The sequence below is a fragment of the Gossypium arboreum genome, chromosome 13, assembly GCF_025698485.1.
Source record: "Gossypium arboreum isolate Shixiya-1 chromosome 13, ASM2569848v2, whole genome shotgun sequence".
Lineage (NCBI taxonomy): Eukaryota > Viridiplantae > Streptophyta > Magnoliopsida > Malvales > Malvaceae > Gossypium > Gossypium arboreum.
Genome location: NC_069082.1, coordinates 83,466,750 through 83,488,475, shown reverse-complemented (window position 1 = coordinate 83,488,475; position 21,726 = coordinate 83,466,750). Strand labels below are relative to the sequence as shown.

Genomic DNA, 21,726 nt, shown 5'->3' with positions numbered 1-21,726 from the left:
CTTTCTCATCAAAAAGGAAATCAACTTTATTCCAAATAATAATAATAATAATAATAATAATAATAATAATAATAATAATATTGCATAATTGTATTTTTTGATATATTCAAGTACTATTATGGTGTGTCTTAGTTATTAACCTGGAGTGCTGAAAAACTGGTGAAATGATGCAGATGAAGATACCAAAGGTTCGTTGTTCTGCAAATCTCAAATCTGGCAGGCGTGCAATTGAAGCATAATCATAAATAAATAAATAAATAAATAGATAGACAGAACGTTATGTCCCCCATATTGATATATCCCTGCTTCTTATGTCCCAAGAAAATGGTTTTGAGCCAGTAAGTACCAGAAACAATACATGGCACTCATGTAGTGGATTCTCCATTCCTTTTAAATAAATTAAACAAAACAGAGACAAGACACCATGTCTCCATCCTGAAAAAATGAATACATGCCCTACACTGTTTTCTAGGATATTGTGATTTTCTCTTCATCTTCTTTCTCTGCTGCAAAAGAAATACAATAAACGGTAAAGACTTGTCTTCGACAAAACAAGTATTTGGAGCTAAGCTAGGGAAAAACCAAGAAATAGAAAACCATTCTAACCATTGTCTGTTTCGACTTCCACTCCATCCAATTTTGATTAGGTAATAATTAAGTATATTGGGTGTGGTTTGATTTCCAATTTCTAAATTAAAAAATCATAGTTATTCCAACTCAATTCTATTTTATTTTTTTTATGAATTTCTTTTCTAATTTTAAAAGTATTTTATATCTAAATGAATGATTATTTTTTAAAATACAATATCAACGTACTTCTTAAGAAAAAAAAAAAAACGAACCGGTCAAAACCAGTAATTAAGAAAACAAGATACTGCACATTAACAGTATTTTTTTCCTAAATCAAACCAAACCATTATTACTACAGCTATTTACATGAAGTTTGTTCATAGACAGATATCAATTGGCTATGATTTATATTAAAAAACATGACACAATAAGATAACCAACCAAGGAAGATGCTTAGAGCTTTACCATTGAAAGAATCGATGCTGTAAGAATACTGAGGATGATATAAGTAGATGTCAGCAAGTTAAAGCTCATCGTGACTCCGTGGTTTTTCTTGGTTCATTGATTCTAGTTTCTGTTTGAATTCCTGCCACATCCAACATTCTTATAGAAGATACAGAATAAAAGCAAAATGAAAATTGAAAAGGGCTTCATGTACCAATAGCGATTACCTCAAGTTTTTCCTCTAGGCAGAGTAGAGGGGTATACATGAGAGCAGCATATCTGCCATGAAGGAGCGTTAGATGGCATAGTTTTTGAGTGCATGCACATGTGCGAGTAGATGTGTATGTGTGCATAGGAGTTTAATCAAGCTGAGCCAAGCTCAGACCGTAAGAAACTTGTGCTTGACCCAAAAATAAAGGCTCCAAACTTGGCTTCAACTTGACTAAGTTTCAATTTTAGAGCTCGAGCTTGATTCGAGATAAAGATCACACTATGCGACCTTACTCGATTAGGCTTGTTTACTTAGTAAAATATGAACTCAATTATTTATGCTTGAGCTCGAATTGAAATTTTCAATACTAATTAAAAATAAAAAATATATATTAAAACTAAGGAAGCTCAATCTACTGGAGTCAAACTTTTTTTTTTTCCCTGAATTACTAGAGTCAACCATTAAAACACTTGAATTCAGTTTTCTCAATAACTAAGCGTGAAAAGAAAACAATTGAGCTGAGTTAAAGTTTATTTTCAAGCAAAACCCGAGTAGAGGAATGGAGAATGGGAGGGAAGGATATACTCGCAGCGACTTGGTTCATCCACACCAGTTAGTTCTGTTTTTAGTCCACACCTTAGCTTCACCTGTAAAAAAGTAAGGATCAATGCTAAGAATTTTTCATATAAAAGGAAAGCTTCTCAGCGACAAGCCATTTAGCCATCCAGGACCATCCGTTTTGATTATATCTCATCAGATCTTTTGCTTGACAAGGAAGAAAACCATCATTCACAACTCTGTTCTTTAGGATCACAATCCAGTATTAACCATCAAGATAGCTAAATGGCACCAAATGGAGGAACCCTATTTATCATTATATAAATAATACCTTCAAACTTCTATCAGGTCCATTCCAGCATCCCTCTCCATTTGTGAACAACATCAGTCTATACGAATTCCCAAACTTCTCCCAGATCCTACAGTGAGACGGAAAGATTAAATTAAAAAAAAAAAAAAGCATCCCTTGAGAAGGAAAGACATCAACCAGACAAACTGCAAAATTCTCAAGCATTCAGGCCTTTCCTCATAGGTTGCTGTGCCTTAAAATCAAAATTCATATTGAAGATGCAAGTAAATCAACCAATCTGCTCCCAGTTCCATCATGTTCCCTTCTCAAACTGTCTTATTTTGAATTTTATTGTATAAAACATCTTTCTGCCTCTATTAGTTTGTGATTAAAGATGAAAATGATATATTTGAAGCACAAGTCTACCATATCTCTATTAAGGAATATTGAAAAACTGTTGGTAGTTAGATTTATTAGTAGCAGTTGGAATTAGTTAAGTCAGTTAATGGCATGGTTTGTATGGTCATGTGTTGTATAAATACGTTACTCTGAAGACTGAAAGATATAGAAGTTCAGTTTCTCTTCTTGACTTCTTGGTATTCTTTCCAAACTCAAACATGGTATCTGAGCTAAGGTTTTTTTGTTGATTAGGTAGTTTGTGTGCATGGCTCCTGAAGTTCATACTGGAAATGAAGGGTTTCAACACCCGCAATTTCCCCAACACAGTACTATCAAACTCAATGAGACAAGTTATCTTCTTTAGAAGCAAAGGGTTATGCTCATTCTTGAACTGTTTCACAGTTCATAGTTAATGAAGAAGGTTAGTTAATTGAGAATCCTGAATTCTTTTTGCATAACCAACAAGATAAATTGCTAGCCTCGTGGTTGTTGTCCACGGTAAGTGATGATCTTCTTGTCTATTTGACTAATGCTAGTACAAGTTTTGAAGTATGGTCTACCATTGAGAAGAGATAACTCGATCGATTGTCAGAATTTCAAGTCTTAAACACATGTTGTACTCACAGAAGAAAGGACAGTAGTCCATGAAAGAGTATTTGCTTAAAATCAAAGTATGTGTGATGTCTTGACTGTAGCCGGTAGTTTGGTAACAGTTCAAGAACAAGTTAGTATTATTCTTGTAGGATTACCAATTGAGTATGATTCTATCAGAGTAGTAGCCTTACCTATTTCAGTTTCTCTTGAACTTCTTACTGACTGTGAAACACGACAACTTGACTTTATAGCGTCCATACTGTTGCAAGCGAATATGGTTCAAAAGAAGTCCTGTTCATAAAATCAATCCAAGAACGCTGACTCCCACGAGGGATCTACTAGGAACTACAATCTGGGTTACAAGAACTTGAGTCGAGGTGGAAGAAGCTATTATCAAGGAAGATTTAGAGGAGGTAGGACCTTTCATGGTTGTCTTTGAAAGTTTTCAAGAGAGCATTTAATAAAACTATTCTATATTTTATTAATTAAAGAATTGAACTTAAATAGAGAAAAGAATCGTAACCTAATTGGAAAAACTAAAAGATAAGGGAAAATAAAATATCTCAAATGATTTATTCTAAGATTTATCTACCTAAATAAGATTTATCTACTTAAATGAATTTAAAAAATATACCCAAAATATATGGGTTTAACATATTTCAACACCCTCCATTAAGTTGGTGCATATATATCAAACATGCCCAACTTGCTTACAAGAAAATCAAAGCTTGTATTAGAGAGCCCTTTGGTAAGTATTTCAGCAATCTGTTGTTTTGAAAGAACAAATGGCATGCACACTTGGTATTCTTCAATCTTCTCCTTGATAAATTGTCTATCAATCTCAACATGTTTAGTTTTGTCATGCTGGACTAGGTTGTGAGCAATACTAATGGCAGTTTTGCTATCACAGTACAAATTCATTGGTGAAGTTATTGGTTTCCTCAGCTCTTCCATAATTCTTTTTAACCACATCATTTCACAAATTCCTTGAGCCATTGATCTAAACTCAGCCTCTGCACTACTTCTTGCTACAACACTTTGTTTTTTGCTTCGCCAAGTCACAAGGTTTCCCCAAATAAATGTACAGTATCCTGATGTAGATCTTTTGTAACATCCTCAAAACCCCCTTGATTGTAAATAATATAAGATAAAATTTTAGTAAAATAATATATTAGATCAAAGAAAATGAAAGTTGCAAGATATCAAAAGAGAGTTAAATCAAGAAGCATGACATGATGTATAATTGATTTCTCGATAAAATGAGAAAATGATATGAAGATAATAAAATAGAATATTGAGGAGTATTAAAAAAATAATAATTAAAAAGTTGGTTTTAGGGGATCAAAAAATATAATGAGAAAATGATATAAAGTTTTTGGCTCAAGTGTAAATATTCAAAATTTAAGGGATCAGTGTAAAAATAAGAAAGTTGAAAGACCAAAAGTGAAAACAATCCAATTTACTATGATACAATATTGGCATGCAGGGACCAAATTGAATCAGTGAAGAATTATGAGGGACTAAATGTAATTTTACTAAATTAAGTGATGATTCAATGATGAAATTTTAAAATATCATAAAGGGCAAAATGGTCAATTAGAAAGAGAGAGAACTCTAGAAGGAAATGATGATGTTGGAGATATTTTGATGATATTTATAATTTTTTAATTAGATAAATATTTTGATGATATTTTATTATAAATAGCTAGTATAAAAGGAGAGGATGATGAAAAAAAAAGAAAAAAGAAAAAAGAGAAAGGATGCTCCCATCTTTCCAACATGAGTAAGGGGGAGAGAAGAAAACTTTGTCGTCTTTACAATTTGGTCCTTCCACCAAAAATCCATAATTTTCACCAATAATTTCAAGAAATTTTCATAATCACCAAGAGAGAAAAGTGATAAGGAGACTACGAAAAATAAGAAAATCACATTGGATTCAAGAAAATGGAAATTGGAGGAGAGAGAAAATCAAGTTAAAGATTGAAATCAATAGGACAAGGTAAGAACATCAAGATTTCAATATATTTTTAAGTTTGATATTATTGAAAAAGCATGAAAATGATGTTAAAGTAGAGTTTTCTTATATAAGGTTTTATGTTCTTGATATGTTAATGAATAGAAATAAGAGGAAGTGATGAGAAATATTGTAGAGAAAGGAAAGGAGGGTGTTATAAACTTGGTAATCAACATTTTGCACTAAAATAGTTTTGGACAGTAACAGTAGTCTAAATTTGAAAATTCACCAAAAATTTTAGAAATTGAATTAGAGGTTAAGTATGAAATTAGAGACTATTGAATCTAGTTTTATATAGAAGAAACAGTGTAAGAAAAATAGTTTCATATTATGAGATATATGAATTTTTGTGAGACAAGGTCACATTGATTTCAGGTTCCCCTATTCTGACTTTGAAAAATCATCAAAAATTGTAAAAAAAAATAATTAGGGGTTTAAATTTATATGTTTAAATTCTTAATGAGTCTATTTTCAAGATTAACAAATGGAAACATCATCTAAACCCTGCATTAAGAGATAATTAATTTTTAGTAAAAAAAGGTTAAAGTGTCAAAGCAGAAGAATAGGGATAAAATTGAATATTTTACTGTATTTATTAGCTAAATTATAAATTTTGAAATTTTTATGGTAAAATATATTTGAGTCTAGTTTCAAAAACATCAAGCGGATCTTGATTTAAAATTCTATAGCTCAAGATATAAATAATTTAGTGACTATGACTCAAGTAGACAACTTTGATATGAACATATAAGTAAATAGTGGAATTTTAGATAATATTACATATAAGCATGTTATATACTAAAAGCTAAAGATTCTAACAAATATATACATAAAGGATGTAAAATGGAAAGGAGGAAGAGGAAAATATATGAATATATATATATATATATATATATATATATATATATATATATAGTAGATGAATTTGAAATGTTTTGAAATGGTTGTAGGTGATGGAATGATTGATACATATGAGTATGTTTAAACAAATTGATAACATAATAAGTGAATAATTGTTAATTGATGTGAATTCTTTGTTTAGAAATAAATATGAAATATACATAAAGTGGGTAAACTAATTTTGAAAGTGTAAGTCCTCTAATGATCTTATTTGTAAAATTTAAATATTTGTGTTAATTTTATAAATTTTGTTATGTTTAATTGAATATCATGTTTTTATGAGGACTTGAGATTAGAAATAAATGTAAGTGGATGATATGTAAAATGAAGTGGTGGTTATGACATCTGAATACGGTTCAAGTAATGATATAAAATAAATAAATAGAAATAACTCGTGGAACTTGTAGGAAATGGAGATGACATCACGATGACAAGTTTGGCATGTCACGACGTGGAAACCACAACGTCGCGATGACAGTTCAAAAATTTTTATGGACTTTACAATTTAGCCTTTGAGCAATTGTGGATGTTTTAATGAACTCGTTTAACTCATAATTAGTTCTATCGTAAATTCAATTATTACTAAAATTAGTTAATGATCTACATTAATTAAATAATAAGATAAATTGATCTGAAATTTTCAGTAATTGCTTCGGCGACGAATGTGACATCCTGATGCCTTGACTTAGCGATCGGGTCGGGTATGGGGGTGTTACCTCTTCTATCTGTTATTGAGCCTGCCCAATCTGTATTTGTATAAGTTTCAATTCCTCTTTGTTCGGATTTCTTGAAGAATAAGCCTTTTCAGATGAACTCTTCAAGTATCTTGGAATCCGAAACACTGCTTCTTCATGTTCCTCCATTGGGGAGTACATGAATTGACTCACCAAGCTCATTGCAAAAGCTATTTCTAGCCTTATATGTGATAAGTAAATTAACTTACCAACTAATCTTTGGTATTGCCCTTTATCAACTAATCGACCTTTATTTCTGAATTTTACATTTGGATCAATTGGTGTGTCAACTGGGCAACAACCACTTGTCCCAGCCTCTTTTAAAAGATCAAACACATTTTTTCTGAGAGACCACAAGACCTTTCTTTGATCGAGCAACTTCCATTCCAAGAAAGTATTTCAAAGAACCCAAGTCTTTGATCTCAAACTCCAATGCTAGATGCTCCTTTAGACACCTTATTTCATCCACATTATCTCTTGTAAGAATAATATTATTGACATAAACTATAATAACTGTTATTCTACCTCTTTGTGAGCATTGATAGAACATTGTATGATCAGCTTGCCCTTGTGAGTAACCTTGTTTTTTAACAACTTGAGTGAACTGTTCAAACCAAGCTCGAGGAGATTGCTTTAGACCATACAAAAATTTCTTGAGCTTACATACTCGAGTTCCAAATTTTTCTTCAAAACCTGGAGGAGGATCCATTAAACTTCTTCTTCAAGTTTCTCATTTAGGAAAGCATTCTTCATATCTAGCTACTATAAAGACCAGTCAAGATTAACAACAATTGATAAAAGAATTCTAACATAATTTAATTTGGCTACTGGGTCAAATGTTTCAAGATAATCTATCCCGTATGTTTGAGTGTACCCTTTAGCCACTAGTCGGGCTTTATATCTATCTAAAGATCCATCTGGTTCGAATTTGGTTGTGAACACCTATTTATAGCCCACTGTTTCCACTGTTTCCCATGTACCTGTTTTTTTCAAAAGTGCACATTTCCTTTAAAATAGCCTTCTTCTACTCAGGAACCTGTAAAGCATTTTTCACATTTTTGGGTATTTTCACAGTATCGAGACATGAAACAAAGGCTAAGAATGTTGAAGACAAAGCTTTTTAGGATACAAAGTAAGACATGAGATATTTGACAACATTTTCTAGGATACAAAGTAAGACATGAAATATTTGACAACATTTCTAACACCTTTTCTTTTAACAATTGAAATATCTAAATTAAAAAATTCATTGACTGGATTATGAGCTTTACTTAAACTTTTGACAAGATCTTACAGGTCAACTTCTTGGTGATAAATCTGGTGGATTCCACTTTCTTGATTTCGTTTCTTCTTGAGTAAACAATTAACTTCTTTGTTTGTTCTTTATTCTCATGATCAAACTCTACACTTCCATACTCCTTTTTATTAACAACATTAACATCATTAATTTCTGTATTAATCATAAATTCGCCTTCCCCATTATTAGAATCCCTAAGTTGTATATTCCTAGTTTTTTCTTGATCAATTATAGAATCTTCCTTACTATAATTCTCTCCTTGAAGATTAGAATCAAAATAAGATTGAGTTTCAACAAATGTGACATCCATGGTAACAATAATCTTTCTATCAATTGGATCATAACAATTGTAACCCTTTTTATTAGAAGCATGGCTAACAAAGACGCATTTTTTTTGCTCTAGGATCTAGTTTACCTTGGTTATGAAGATTAGCAAATACACTACACCCAAAAACTCAAAGGGATAAATCTATGATCAATTTAGAGTTAAGAAAGTTATCTTTAAAGAGATGAAAAAGAGTTCTATAGTTTACAGTTTTACTGGGCATTTTGTTAATAAGATATGTAACTGTTAAAAGGCTTCGCCCCAAAGATAACGTGGTACCTGACTAGTGAACATCAAGGCTCTAGTTACTTTTAAAAGATGTCTGTTTTTCTTTTCTACAATCCCATTTTGTTGTGATGTATTTATACAAGAGCTTTTGTGGACTATTTCATGTTTGGTTAAGAAAATACCTAATTAGTCACTAAAAAACTCCCCACCTTTTTCACTCCGAAATATTTCTATTTTCACACTAAATTGTGTTTTCACCATAGCATAAAAAGGCTGAAACACATTTTTAACTTCAGACTTATCTTTTAATAAAAACACCCAATAAATACGAGTATAATCATCACCAATGTTTTCCTGAAAAAATTGAGACTCTTGAAGGTTCTCAAACATCACTATGAATTAACAAAAAAAGGTTTAGAAACTTTATATTTTTGAGGTGGAAAGAATGACCGATGATGTTTAGCCAATTCACAAAATTCACAGTGATATAAAGAATTTTTATTTTTAAATAGATCAGGTAACAAATATCTTAAATAGTAAAAATTAAGATGTCCAAGCCTATAATGCCAGATCATAACCTTATCAAAACTAGAAACAGAATTTAAACATAAAGTAGTTGTTTGTTGACTTAGATGGTCGTCGTTAAGAAAGTAAATTCCACCAGATTTTTTTAGCATTGCCAATCATCCTCTCTAAGACCATGTCCTGAAATTTACACATAGAGGAGTCAAATATAACATGACAATTCGAGGATTGAGATAATTTACTGACCGATATGAGATTACAAGTTAGATTTGGCACATGTAAAACATCATGTAAAACCAAGGAAGGTGAAATTTTAACTATGCCTTTCCCGACTATTGCCGAAAATGACCTATCTGTTACTTTGATCTTTTTGTTTCCTGCACAAGGTGTGTAAGTTGAAAAAGGAAAATGATTACTAGTGTGATCACTAACTCTAGAATCAATGATCAACGTGTTTGTTTTACAAGGTTTGACACTAAAAAAAAAAATAAAAAAATCAATACCTGCTTGGGCAAAGGAGGAAGAAGGATTATTGGAGTTAGGAACAGAAAAATTCATCTGAAACTGTGGTGATTGAAAAAGTTTGTGTAGATGCTGTAATTGTTCTTTAGTGAATGGAGACCCTTCTAGAGAACTTTGGCCCTCATAATTTTCATTAGTTGTTTGGAAAGCTCTGCTATCCCATGATTGTGAACCACGACCATTGCCACCCTTTTTTTTTCCATTCGTCAATTTTCCATGGAGCTTCCAACATGTTTCTCGAGTGTGCTAATATTTTTTGTAGTGATCGCACCAAGGTTTTTTTTTCTTTTTTCACTATCATCATTATTATTAATAGTTACAAGAGCAGAATTATCATCATTAGCTTTAAACCCTGGCCTTAACATTCCTTTTCTCCTTGTCTCCTCTCTTCTAACCTCAGAAAAAATCTCACGGAGTCTTGGAAGTGGATTTTTTTTCTTAAAATCTGAGATCTCACTTCATCAAATTCTTTATTTAAACTAGCTAGAAACAAATAAGCTTGTTCATTCTCTTCTTTTTTCATAGCTTTTACACCATCTCTGGGACACTCCCATTCATCATTATAACACTGATCCAGTTCTTGCCAAAGAGATATCATCTCGTTATAATAAAAATTTACTTCCTTTTCCCCTTGTCTAGCTTTCCAGAGTTTTATTTTCAACTCAAAGATCTGTGAAGCGTTTTCTAAATCTGAATAGGTGCCTTCTATTGGGTCCCAAACATCTTTAACAGTCGGGAGAAAAAGAAAAAGGTTTACCCATGGATACTTACATGAAATTAATAAGCCACACAATTATCATAGAATTTTCTGACCTCCACTTGATCATCTTTGGATCGCCTACATGTGGTTGCTTGACTTCTCAAGTTAAATGACCTAGCTTGCCAGCCTATCAATTGCAAACTTTATGGACTACAACCGTTCCAGATAATTCTTGCCATTCAACTTGTGAGATGTCAACTGAAAAAAAAATTGAGATGCCTCTGTCCCTTGAGTCATAGTTGTTTCAACAATATAACTTTCTTCCTCTGTTTGATTACTGGATCTTTTATCTCCAGTGAAGGCTGTTTTAACCATGATGTTACTAGAGATTTAACCTAGTTCTGATATCATGAAAGTTTTCAAGAGAACATTTAATGAAGTTGTTTTTTATTTTATTAACTAAAGAACTGAACTTAAATAGAGAAAAGAGCCATAACCTAATTGGAAAAATAATTCCCTCATTCTAATAAACTACTAAAAGATAAAATAAAATATTCCTAGAATATTTCAAATGATTTATTCTAAGATTTATCTACCTAAATAATGTAAAATATATACCCAAAATATATGGGTTTCACATATTTCAATAGTCCTCAATACCAACTTTGTGGCAGGATTGGTTGTGTTGTTCAACGGTGTTACTACCGGTTTGATGAGAATTTTTCTGGTGTGTGCGATTTCGATTTAGGGCAAGTTAATTATCATCAGTTTGGGAGTCAATCTTCTACAACATATGTAAGGACAAGTGGTTTATGGTCAAAATTCTGTTTAAAAAAATTGGCGTCCTCCTGTTCATAAAATTTCAACAAGGTTGTCATCTTCAAGTAGGATCACCTTCCCTAGACTGTTTTTCAGTTTTCCACCAAATCTGCTGATCAAGTTTGGTACCCAAATTCGGGGCTACAAACCATGTGACTAATGACCTTTCCAATCTTGAAGGTGCAACTACATATACAGGTACTGGTTTGTTGGTTATGGGAAACGGTATTTGTGTAGCAATTGCTAATATCGGGTCTTCTTCTCTGCCTCTGGAAAGAATTTTGCAGCTCAAAAAAGTCCTTCATGTTCCCTATATTTGTAAAAATTTGCTCTTTGTTACTAAAGATAATCACGTGTTTTTTGAATTTCATCCATTTCGTTGTTTTGTGAAGGGTTTATAGATAGGGCAGTTTTACTAATGGGCCACATTCATAAAGAATTGTATATGTTCACTGCTTGATATCGTAGTCTTAGTGCAGCTTCTTCAGTTAAGGTTTCAACTCAGAGACAATCAGTGAATCATGCTCAGCTCAAAGCCTCATCTAAAGCCTCAACTATTGTTGACTTGGGATATAATCACTAGGCCATCCTTGCAATAAAGTCATCCATCAAGTGTTATAGAGTTGTCAAGTTCCTATAACAGCATCTCAACTTCCTACTATTTGTTCTGCTTGTCAGTTAGGAAAGTCTCACAAGCTTTTGTTTACTGCTTCTACGATTGTATATAATTTTCCTTTTGAGTTAGTTGTGTCAGACTTATGGGGTCCTGCCCATGTGTCATCAGAGGGGTGTTTGTCTTATATTACATTTCTTAATGCTTATAGTCAATATACCTGGATTTACCTACTAAGGGAAAAGTCGGAGGCTGTTGAAAAACTTGTTCAAGTACAATTTAATTCCAAGATCAAGACGTTCCAAAGTGATTGGGGAGGCGAATTTAGATCTTTCTTTCCACTTCTTCAGCAGTCTGGTATTCAGCACAGACTTACTTGTCCTCATGCTTCAAACCAGAATGACATGGTCGAGAGAAAGCATAGACACATCGTTGAAACCGATCTTACATTACTTGCTTAGGTTTCTTTACCAATACACTTATGGACACATGCTTTTCTCAGTACGGTATACCTGATCAATAGATTGCCTACTCTAGTGTAGCATGAAAAATCTCCATATGAGCTACTCTACAATGCTAAACCCGAGTATCTGCATCTAAGGACTTTCGGATGTTATTGTTATCCTTGTCTAAGACCTTATAACAAAAACAAACTTCAATTTCGGTCCAAGCCTTGTGTTTTTCTTAGTCATAGTGCTCTTCACAAAGGCTATAAGTGCCTTGATGAATCAAGTAGAATTTTTATTTTCAGACATCTAGTGTTTGATGAAACTTGTTTTCCATTTGCTTCAAAACAAGTTTTGTTTTTTCAACAGTCAGTGAGTCATCTTCTTAGTTTTCTTAGCAAGCACCTATTCCTATTATTTTTTCTCAACCTCAAAGCTCTATTTCTTCTACGGCAGCTCCTACTTTATCTGCTGGTGCCACTTTTTCATCATCACCTAGAGAAAATGAGCCTCATGTGGAACTTGGTGTACCTTCTACTGCTTTTCCCAGATTTGAGTTTGCTCTCTTAGAACTTGCTACATCATCAGTTGATGATTTAGGACGTGAGACTAATGTTTTGGGCCCTGGTATAAACATGAGGGTTCGTTTTGGAATTGAGCAGATTGGGACTGTTTCACTTAATTCTCCTCCTATATCTAATGCCCATCCTATGGTCACTCGATCCAAAAGTGGAATTTTCAAACCAAAAGCCTTCTCAGCTAGATTGTTTAGTGAAGAACCACCGATCATTAAAAAATCCTTTGCTAGTCCTAAATGGACTAAGGCTGCCCAACAAGAGTATGATGCTCTTTTAAAGAACAACACCTGGGAGCTAGTTCCATTACCTTACCACAGAAGAGTAGTTAGGTGTAAGTGGATCTTCAAGCTCAAGAAAAAAGCTGATGACACCATTGCTAGATATAGGGGCAGATTGGTGGTCAAATGATATCTTCAAGAAGCTAAAGTTGATTTTCAAGGAACGTTTAGCCTTGTAGTCAAGCCTACTACTATCAGGATTATACTCACTCTTGTAGTTACCTATGGATGGCAACTTCGGCAAGTAGATATCAACAACGTTTTTCTAAATGGTGATCTTCGTGAACAAATTTATATGAGTCAACCTCCCGATTTTGAGATTCATGGTGATAGCCAACCTTTGGTTTGCAGGCTAAAGAAAGCTCTATATGGCCTTAAACATTCTCTTAGAGCTTGGTTTCACAAACTTAAAGAGTATTTAGAGATTAGTGGCTTTGTTCTCTCTAAAGTTGATACTTTATTGTTCATCAAGGTTTCTGGTGCATTGATCATGTATGTGCTCGTGTATGTGGATGACATCATAGTTACCAAAAATCAGGTAGTTGAAGTGGATGTTTTTCATAAGTCATTGGATCAGTAATTCTCTTTGAAAGATTTAGGGAAGCTGTATTACTTTCTTAGCATTGAGGTTTCCTATAGCTTGTCTGGTTTATTTTTAAACCAAAGGAAGTATATTAAGGACTTGCTAACAAAGTGTAACATAAAGTGTTCAAAAACCTCTCCTACTCTTATGGTTACTACATGCAACTTATCAGTTCACTATAGTAGTCCAATTGAGAATAATTCTGATTATCAAAGCATTGTTTGTGCCCTTCAATATATTGCCATTACTCGACCTGATATTGTCTTTGCTGTTAACAACGTGTGTCAATTTATGCATAAGTCGTTGGACCAGCATTTCAAGGCTGTTAAAAGGATCTTGAGATATAGGCAAGGCACTCTTGATTATGGCATAATTTTTAAAGCTGCACCTCGTGTCTCTCTGGTAAGCTATTCTGATGCTAACTCGGGTACAGATTTGGATGAAAAAAGATCTACAACTGGATTTTGTGTGTTTTTAGGCAGAAATCCTGTAGCATGGGGTTCCAAGAAACAACAGGTTGTTTCTCGTTCCACTACAAAAGCTGAGTTTCGGGGCTTAGCTTAGGTTACAATTGAGTTCATTTGGCTTGAGTCTCTACTCACCAAATTACATGTTTTTCTTGCTAGAAAGTCTACTGTTTGGTGTGATAACTCAAGAGCAGTTGCAATATCTGCGAATCCTGTGCAACATTCTAAATTCAAGCATGTTGAACTCGATTTCTTCTTTGTCAAGGAGAAGGTTTGCCATTGGCAAACTAATAGTTGGTCATATTCCAGGACAAGATCAAGTGGTTGACATACTCAACAAGTCTTTATCCACACTATTCTTTTGTAAGTTCAGACATGGCTTGAGTGTTGTTAGTAAGTTTGAACAACAAAGTCACCAAGTCCAACTTTTTTCTTGTTAAGAAAGTTCTATGATGGGTGAATATTAAGGAATATTGAAAAACTGTTTGTAGTTAGATTTGTTAGTAGCAGTTGGAATTAGTTAATTCAGTTAATAGCATGGTTTGTATGGTCATATGTTTTATAAATACGTCACTCTGAAGACTGAAAGATATACAAGTTCAATTTCTTTTCTTGACTTCTTGGTATTCTTTGCAAACTCAAAAAATCTCTAACACAGGAAAACTCCATATAATACACCTAATGATTGGCACTTATGGAAGCAATTATGAAAAGGAAAAGGAAACGCTTACCCCAGTTGGGTTTTACTCCTGCCATCCTCTTGCGTTGCATTTCTAAATGGACAAACTTTGTAGACATACCTAAAACCGAAAATGTTCATTGCCCAAATCAACAAAAGTGAGAGAGTAAGAATATTATAATACCAAGCATTAGAAAAAGTACAAGGTACGTTTTGTTCTTACTTGTCCTGCTTCAATTCAAAGCAGCGATCATAGAATAAATAGAATTCGTTCTGCTTTCCTGGAGTTCATAAGCAACATTCAACAATGCAGAGAAAAAGTACCAATACTATCCTTGTATAACTTTTACTATATAGTTCGAAGTCGCCAAAATACATCTTTTCACTTACCAAAATCAAATTTTAACTTTTCTGTCAAACTTGAAATCCTCGACTCTAGGTCAGATAATTTCGCAGTATAGTGATTATATTCCTTTCGAATCTTATTTGCATCTACAGAAACACAAAATATGAGATAGAGATTCTTTATAGAAAAACGAATATTGGCAACCATAACTTCGTGCTTACCTAGATTAACGACAGGGATTGAAAACAAATTAACAGATTGAAGGAAATTCTGAGCAGTTTCCTGTATCTTATCCAACCAAGATTTACCGCTTGGAGTTGTTATATCTAAATATATCATCAAAAAAAGGTTTAAAGATTTACATATTACAGCAAGTGATTCTTTTCGCAACTACTTCAGAAGAGCTAAAACCTGATGAGTTTTTAAGATCTTGCACCCCAATCTTGTATTGGGCGGTACTAGAACGACCAGCATTATCTACTACAGACTCTTCATATCCAGCATCTGGTCCCCCTTCTTCCTGATTCATTTGAATATGTTTATTCAACTGTAAAGCATTATCATTAATGCTCATCATATGCACACTCTTAGCTTCTGTTGCTCACCTGGTCATTTTTCACTGGATCGGTCTCTTCAACTTGTTCCCCACTCTTTTTCCCCATCCAGCGTGATTCAACGAGGCGACCAAGTTCTTCTCTTGACAATCCTTCAGAACTTTCATGCTTATCTTTTTCATTCTGAAACCAATAGATTCTTAAGCAGTAATGGTCACTATTCTCAAAGGAATTATTTCCCTACTGTAAATAAAGCAGATTGAAACATGGAAAGACCCAATTGTTTGTCTATGTTTAAGTGTGTTAGATTTGCTACGCGACATACAATGTTACAATTTAAATAACAAGATCATATTGTCACTCCTCCAAGTGTTAATAGTATCCGATGTTCAATTGATGGTGCAGTCTGTGATAAACTGAAAGAGGATGGGAAAATATGAAACACATAATTGAAAATGAAAACAAAAATAGGCGGCAGAAGGTACGCATCAAATTGACTTGCTTTATATTTAACCTGATCTGATGGAGATTCACCAGCTTTCCCCTGTTTTTCAACATCTGATGCTTTCATGGGTTCTATTTGGCTGTCAACATTCTTATCGGGTCCACTCTCTTCGTTTTCAACTTTCTCATTCCTCTTATCATCTTTCTCTTGGGGCTCCTACTCCAACTTCCGAACTTGCCCTTCATAATGTCGGGAATGAAATCAAATAAACAAGAGATATAGCAAAGATATAAATTATGTCCCTTACCAAAATTGTACTATTTACATCTCAATCTATGAAACAAAAATGACATCCAACAAATATTCTTCGAGATAGATGCACAATTTTATATTAATTGTTTACTTCTATAATATTAAATTCATCTAAGTAATTAAAACAGGAATTTTGAAAATAAAACATTAGGTAGAAAGCCAGATAAATTTTGGCAGTAACCATGATAATAGTGATTAAACTTTCTGAACATTGCAAATTATTAACAATAAATAATAAATTGAAAGAATAAACAAATGGGAGTCATACCTTCAAGCTGATGAACAACCTTTTCTACAACTTCCCGTTCATTTTTCAACCTTGACAATTCGGCTTTGTCTCTAGCAATTGCTCGTTTTGCCAGTCCAATCTCTACTTTTCGTAAAATAACCCCTTCTTGATACACTTCAATCTTTCTCTTCAAGCTTTCCATGGCTACTTTGCCAGCCTCGTGGCACGTATAAGGGCATTTGACTTTACCATCATACTCATCACTCCCATCACAACAATCTGCTCTTTTTATCCATATAAAAAAATGATCAATATGATAACTATATAACAAAAAGATCATAATGCACTCGCACAATGCTATGTTACTCAAAGCTTGGGTGTGAGTTTGGATACAGATATGTGGTCGACAAAGATATGTTCAACTTTTTCCAAGTTTTTCCTTGTATTTGAAGGATCATATCTTCATATGACGCAAATGTCAAATATGGGTAGCTCAATAAAAATGAAGAGCCAGATCAACATAAGCACAATGTACGAAAAATATACTTTCATCAAGTTTCTAAAGAGGCAAACACCAATTTAAACAGATGATCCAAAAATTATAGATTACCGCAAACAAATCATACCACAAATACCATCATTGACTCTGGAGGAATACAGGAAAGACGGAGCATGGCCAATATTCTTACATTAGAACTTGCCTAGTGGACAAGCTGATGTTCCTGAAACAAACATATTAAGAAATTAAAGAAAGTGAAGACACATCAGAGCAGAGGAAAAACAAGTAAATCAAACATCAACAAGACATCCAAGTTCCTTAACAACATGTTTCATTGTTACTTCAAATAAATCAAAACCCCCCCAAAAGTGTCTAAAACAATATATAAACCCTGAAATTCTCTACATAAGTACGATTTTATACCCAAGTAAACCATTATCTTAAACCCAATAAAAGAAGTGCAAATTAAAGATTAAACCTTATTTGGACGTAATAAAGTATAATACTGGACAAAAGATGATAAAATCTATCGCTTTTTTATGGTTAATTTAGAATTAGAAAATCAATCAAACCATCGATAAAATAAAAAATGGGTCAAGAAAAGACAAAGAAAATCAAGCAAGGGAGAGAGATACCTGGCTCATCAGTGCCATCTGGGCAGTCGCAGAAATCATCATTAAGTTGGGCTTTAGTAAACTTCTTTGATCCATTCTTACATTTTATTATCTCTCTTTTGAAGTAATCTTCGTCTGTTTGTTTTTTTTTTTTTTTTATCGTAGAGGAAACAAATGATGGAGTTTCCAAGCCGAAAAGGATGAAAGTTGAAAGAGAAAGAAAGATAAGAGTGTACCTTGAGGAGGAATTCCAATGAAGGAATTGGAAGGAATAGAAGAAGATGATTCACGTGATGAAATTATTAAGATAAAAGAAAGATACATCAAAGAAAGCCTCTGTTTCATTTTATTTTTGGAAGAAAGGATTCAAGCTTGAACTTTGTTAATGCATGGATTATTTTAAGTGAAAGTTATAAAGTTTCAGTTGATCTGAAGCAATTATAATAAGAAACAGATGGAGAAAACTGAATAACTTCAAGGGAGGATTTGGAAAATGTTAGTTGTGCCACCCGCCCGACCCACCCCGGGTTGGGGTTCAATATGGATCTCTCATCTTCCGGTTCACCCAACTAAATAACAATATAAATTTATATTTAAGTATCTTATTATATCAAAAATTCTTTTAAAATTGAAATTAAATTATAATTTTATGATAGTAAAATGTAATTTCATCTTTTGATAGTTTAAATCTTTATAATTTTTAAAGAACTAAATTAATTTTTATTATTTTTAGGGGCCAAATACCTTTACTAATTTAGAATTTTTAATTTTTTTAAAACTTAAATAAAATTTTTATTTTAAGGAGGCCCTGCCAACCCTTTAATTGCACTCCTATTTTATTATATTTTAAACAGTATATGAGTAGAAAACCAGGTCAAATTTATGAACTTAAAAACTTTTAGAATTAAACCCATCTAATCTGCTAACACTTTTAGTTAAAGCTATTGTTAATGTTTATAATTTTTGATATATTGTACATATTGATATAAATTTTAATAAATTAATATTTATATTTATTTTATTTTAATTTTAATATCTTAATTTTATTATATTTAAATTATTTTACCATATTAAATCCTATATTTATATTATCAATTTTTTTGAAAGAGTTAATTGCACCAAACATCCCCAAATTATGACCCTCATTCTAAATTAGTCTCAAAACTTCAAAATGTTCTACTTAGATCTTCAAATTATTGATCTTATATCGATCATATCCTTTCATTATTGAAACTGTTATTTAACCATATAAAATCTTACATGTCATTTAATTGTTAAATTAACGATTTCAATAACGAAAGAACATGACTGATATAACCTCGATAGTTTGAGTATATAATTAAAATATTTTAAAGGCCAATTTAGAATAAGGGTCATAGTTTAAAGAAGTAACTAAATGGGGTAAATGATTGAGAAGAACTAAGGAAAACCCTCATTATATAGTGTTATACCCCTACCTCGATGGGGACACATGGCAACATGAAAACCAACCGGAGAGACCCGTGAGCAACCCTCCACCTTGTACCATCCAGATGGTCAGTAAGTGATCGACCATCCCTCCCAGAGAAAGAATCGTCCATCCTTGACCACCCAGTTGAGTTCTCTGTTAAGCCATCTATTATTAACGGGTGCACTCTCTTCAATAGGGAACTACCCATAAACCATCACCTTTCCTATAAATACCCCTAAAGCACAACATAGAAAGGGGGTCTCTCCTTACAGTAAAGCCTAAAAAGCCAAGCCATCATCCTCTCCCCTCGATTTTCTTTTCTACTCTCTTGCTTTTTCAACTCTCGACCCTAGCGTGGGTGAATTGTCCTTCCTCATCCTCCTCTTTTTCCAACCTCGTTGATACCCTATATCAATAATGATGTGGTGAGCATGGATCGAATTCGCTTGTACCAACCAAGAACAGAATAGATCTACCTCCATCATTCATTTTCCCCTCATTTTTGTTGTTTACTTCATTCCCTGCATTTTTCATTCTGATTTTCATTTGCTGGTTTTTATAGTTTCTCACTACGAATGCTTTCTTTGAGATCTTTCATGACAATCAACAAGTTCATGCATGGTTGGGTCATGCATGTTGTTTGGTTTCTTATTTAATAGTGTTGTAAGCTTGATATGTTTTTCCTACACAATTCACTCGTGCTTTTCTAAATTTCTATGTCCAACTTTTTAATGTCATAAATATATATATTTTTTGTTCAATCCATATTTAGGATTTTATTTTTTTAAATATTTTTCTAAGATTTTAATGGGTTAATTTTCTTTGGGTTAAATATACACTTGGTACTTGAACTTGTCTACTTCTTCAAGATTGGTACTAATGGTTTTTTTAGTATCCTAGATTGGTACCCAAACTTTTTTTTCCGTCAACTAAATTGGTACCTGAGTCTAACGCCATTAATTTTTTAATGATGTGACAACGCTGGCAAATCATGCAGTGCCACGTGGCATCTTATTTAGCAGCAACAGTCAACAATTTTTTCCACAAGTTTTTTCCTTCCTTATCCTTAAAACCTTCTCTTCCATTTATTTATTTTCTTTGTTTCTTGAGAAAAATACCCTTATTAACCAAATATCATTGTCAGTGCCAGTGTAACACCCCTAACCTGTCTCCGTTACCGGATTAGGGTTATGAAGTGTTACAGTACAATTCAAAACACTTAACTTCAAAAAGAAACAATAATGTAAAACTAATAATAATATTCAATAACTCATATAAATCAAGGTATAAATACACTTATGAGCCTTAAACCGAGCCTATGGGGCCCTAAAAATAGTTTAGAAATGTCCGGGGATCATTTTGAAACAAATCAAGAAATTTTAGAAAAATTGACAATTTTTGAAAATGGAGGTCAAATGGGCGTGTGACAAAGTTCAGGCCATGCGGTCAACTGTGTGACAGGTTATGTAACTTTTGAAATAATTTCACACGGCCATGTCATAGCTCGTGTGCATATTCGAATTAAAATCAATGTGGCTATTCCACTCGCCCATATGTCCACTCTACACGTCCGTGCTACCAAGCCGTGTAACATATTGATGTCATGTAGTATAGGATCACACAACTGTGTTGTAGGCTGTGTGACAGACCGTGTGAAACTTGCACCTAAAAACAAAAGAGACATACGACCGTGTGGGTAGGTCATGTGTGACACACAGCTGTGTGACAACCCGTGTCCCAGGTGTCTTAAATATCTTCAAAAACAAGTCAAAACATAACCTATGTCTTAGGTGCCAAGACAAACCAAATACACATGTTTACAAGCCTCCAAAACACATTCAAATAGACCCAAAACAAACCAAATTATTCAACCTATATGCCTAACTAATGTGCCCTTATTGACACCACAATTCAAATATCCAATCAAGTTGCATTTCAAGGTTTACATGACCACATTTTAACACATGCCAAATTTACCATTCATCCACAACATTCAAATCCACTTCACTATAGGATAGTCCTTCACTACTAGTATAGAACAATATGACCAAAATCACATACTTATGAACCTTTACAAACTAAACATCAAAAACCTATTTATATGTACTAAAATCCATCCAAGAAAAACATCATTCAAGTTTAACAAACTCCACAAGTAACCAACTTATTTACAAGTCACCTATTACATGCCATATAACCGAAACTGAACATTCAAAAACTACCAAAAGATTTTCGGATAGTGTGATTTCTTCAAGTTGATCCGATAGTTCGCTTTCCACGAAATGATATCTACAAGGAAATAAGATAAATAACACGAGTAAGCTTTTATAGAGCTTAGTAAGTTCGACGGTTAAAACAATAAAGCTTACTAAAATAACATAAAAATTTTAATAACAAGATTAATAGTCAGTGTTTCGTGTCAACCACAATCCATAATAGGTGAGTTTATACACAAAAGAGTACTAGATACAATTGAATATAGTTATACGAAATCATTTAATATC

At 33.1% G+C, this 21,726-nt stretch overlaps 1 pseudogene; it reads right to left on the bottom strand.

Moving 5' to 3' along the window:
- Positions 1–193: 193 nt before the first annotated feature.
- LOC108464483 (glucosidase 2 subunit beta-like) lies at positions 194–18,333 on the bottom strand (annotated as a pseudogene).
- Positions 18,334–21,726: the final 3,393 nt, after the last annotated feature.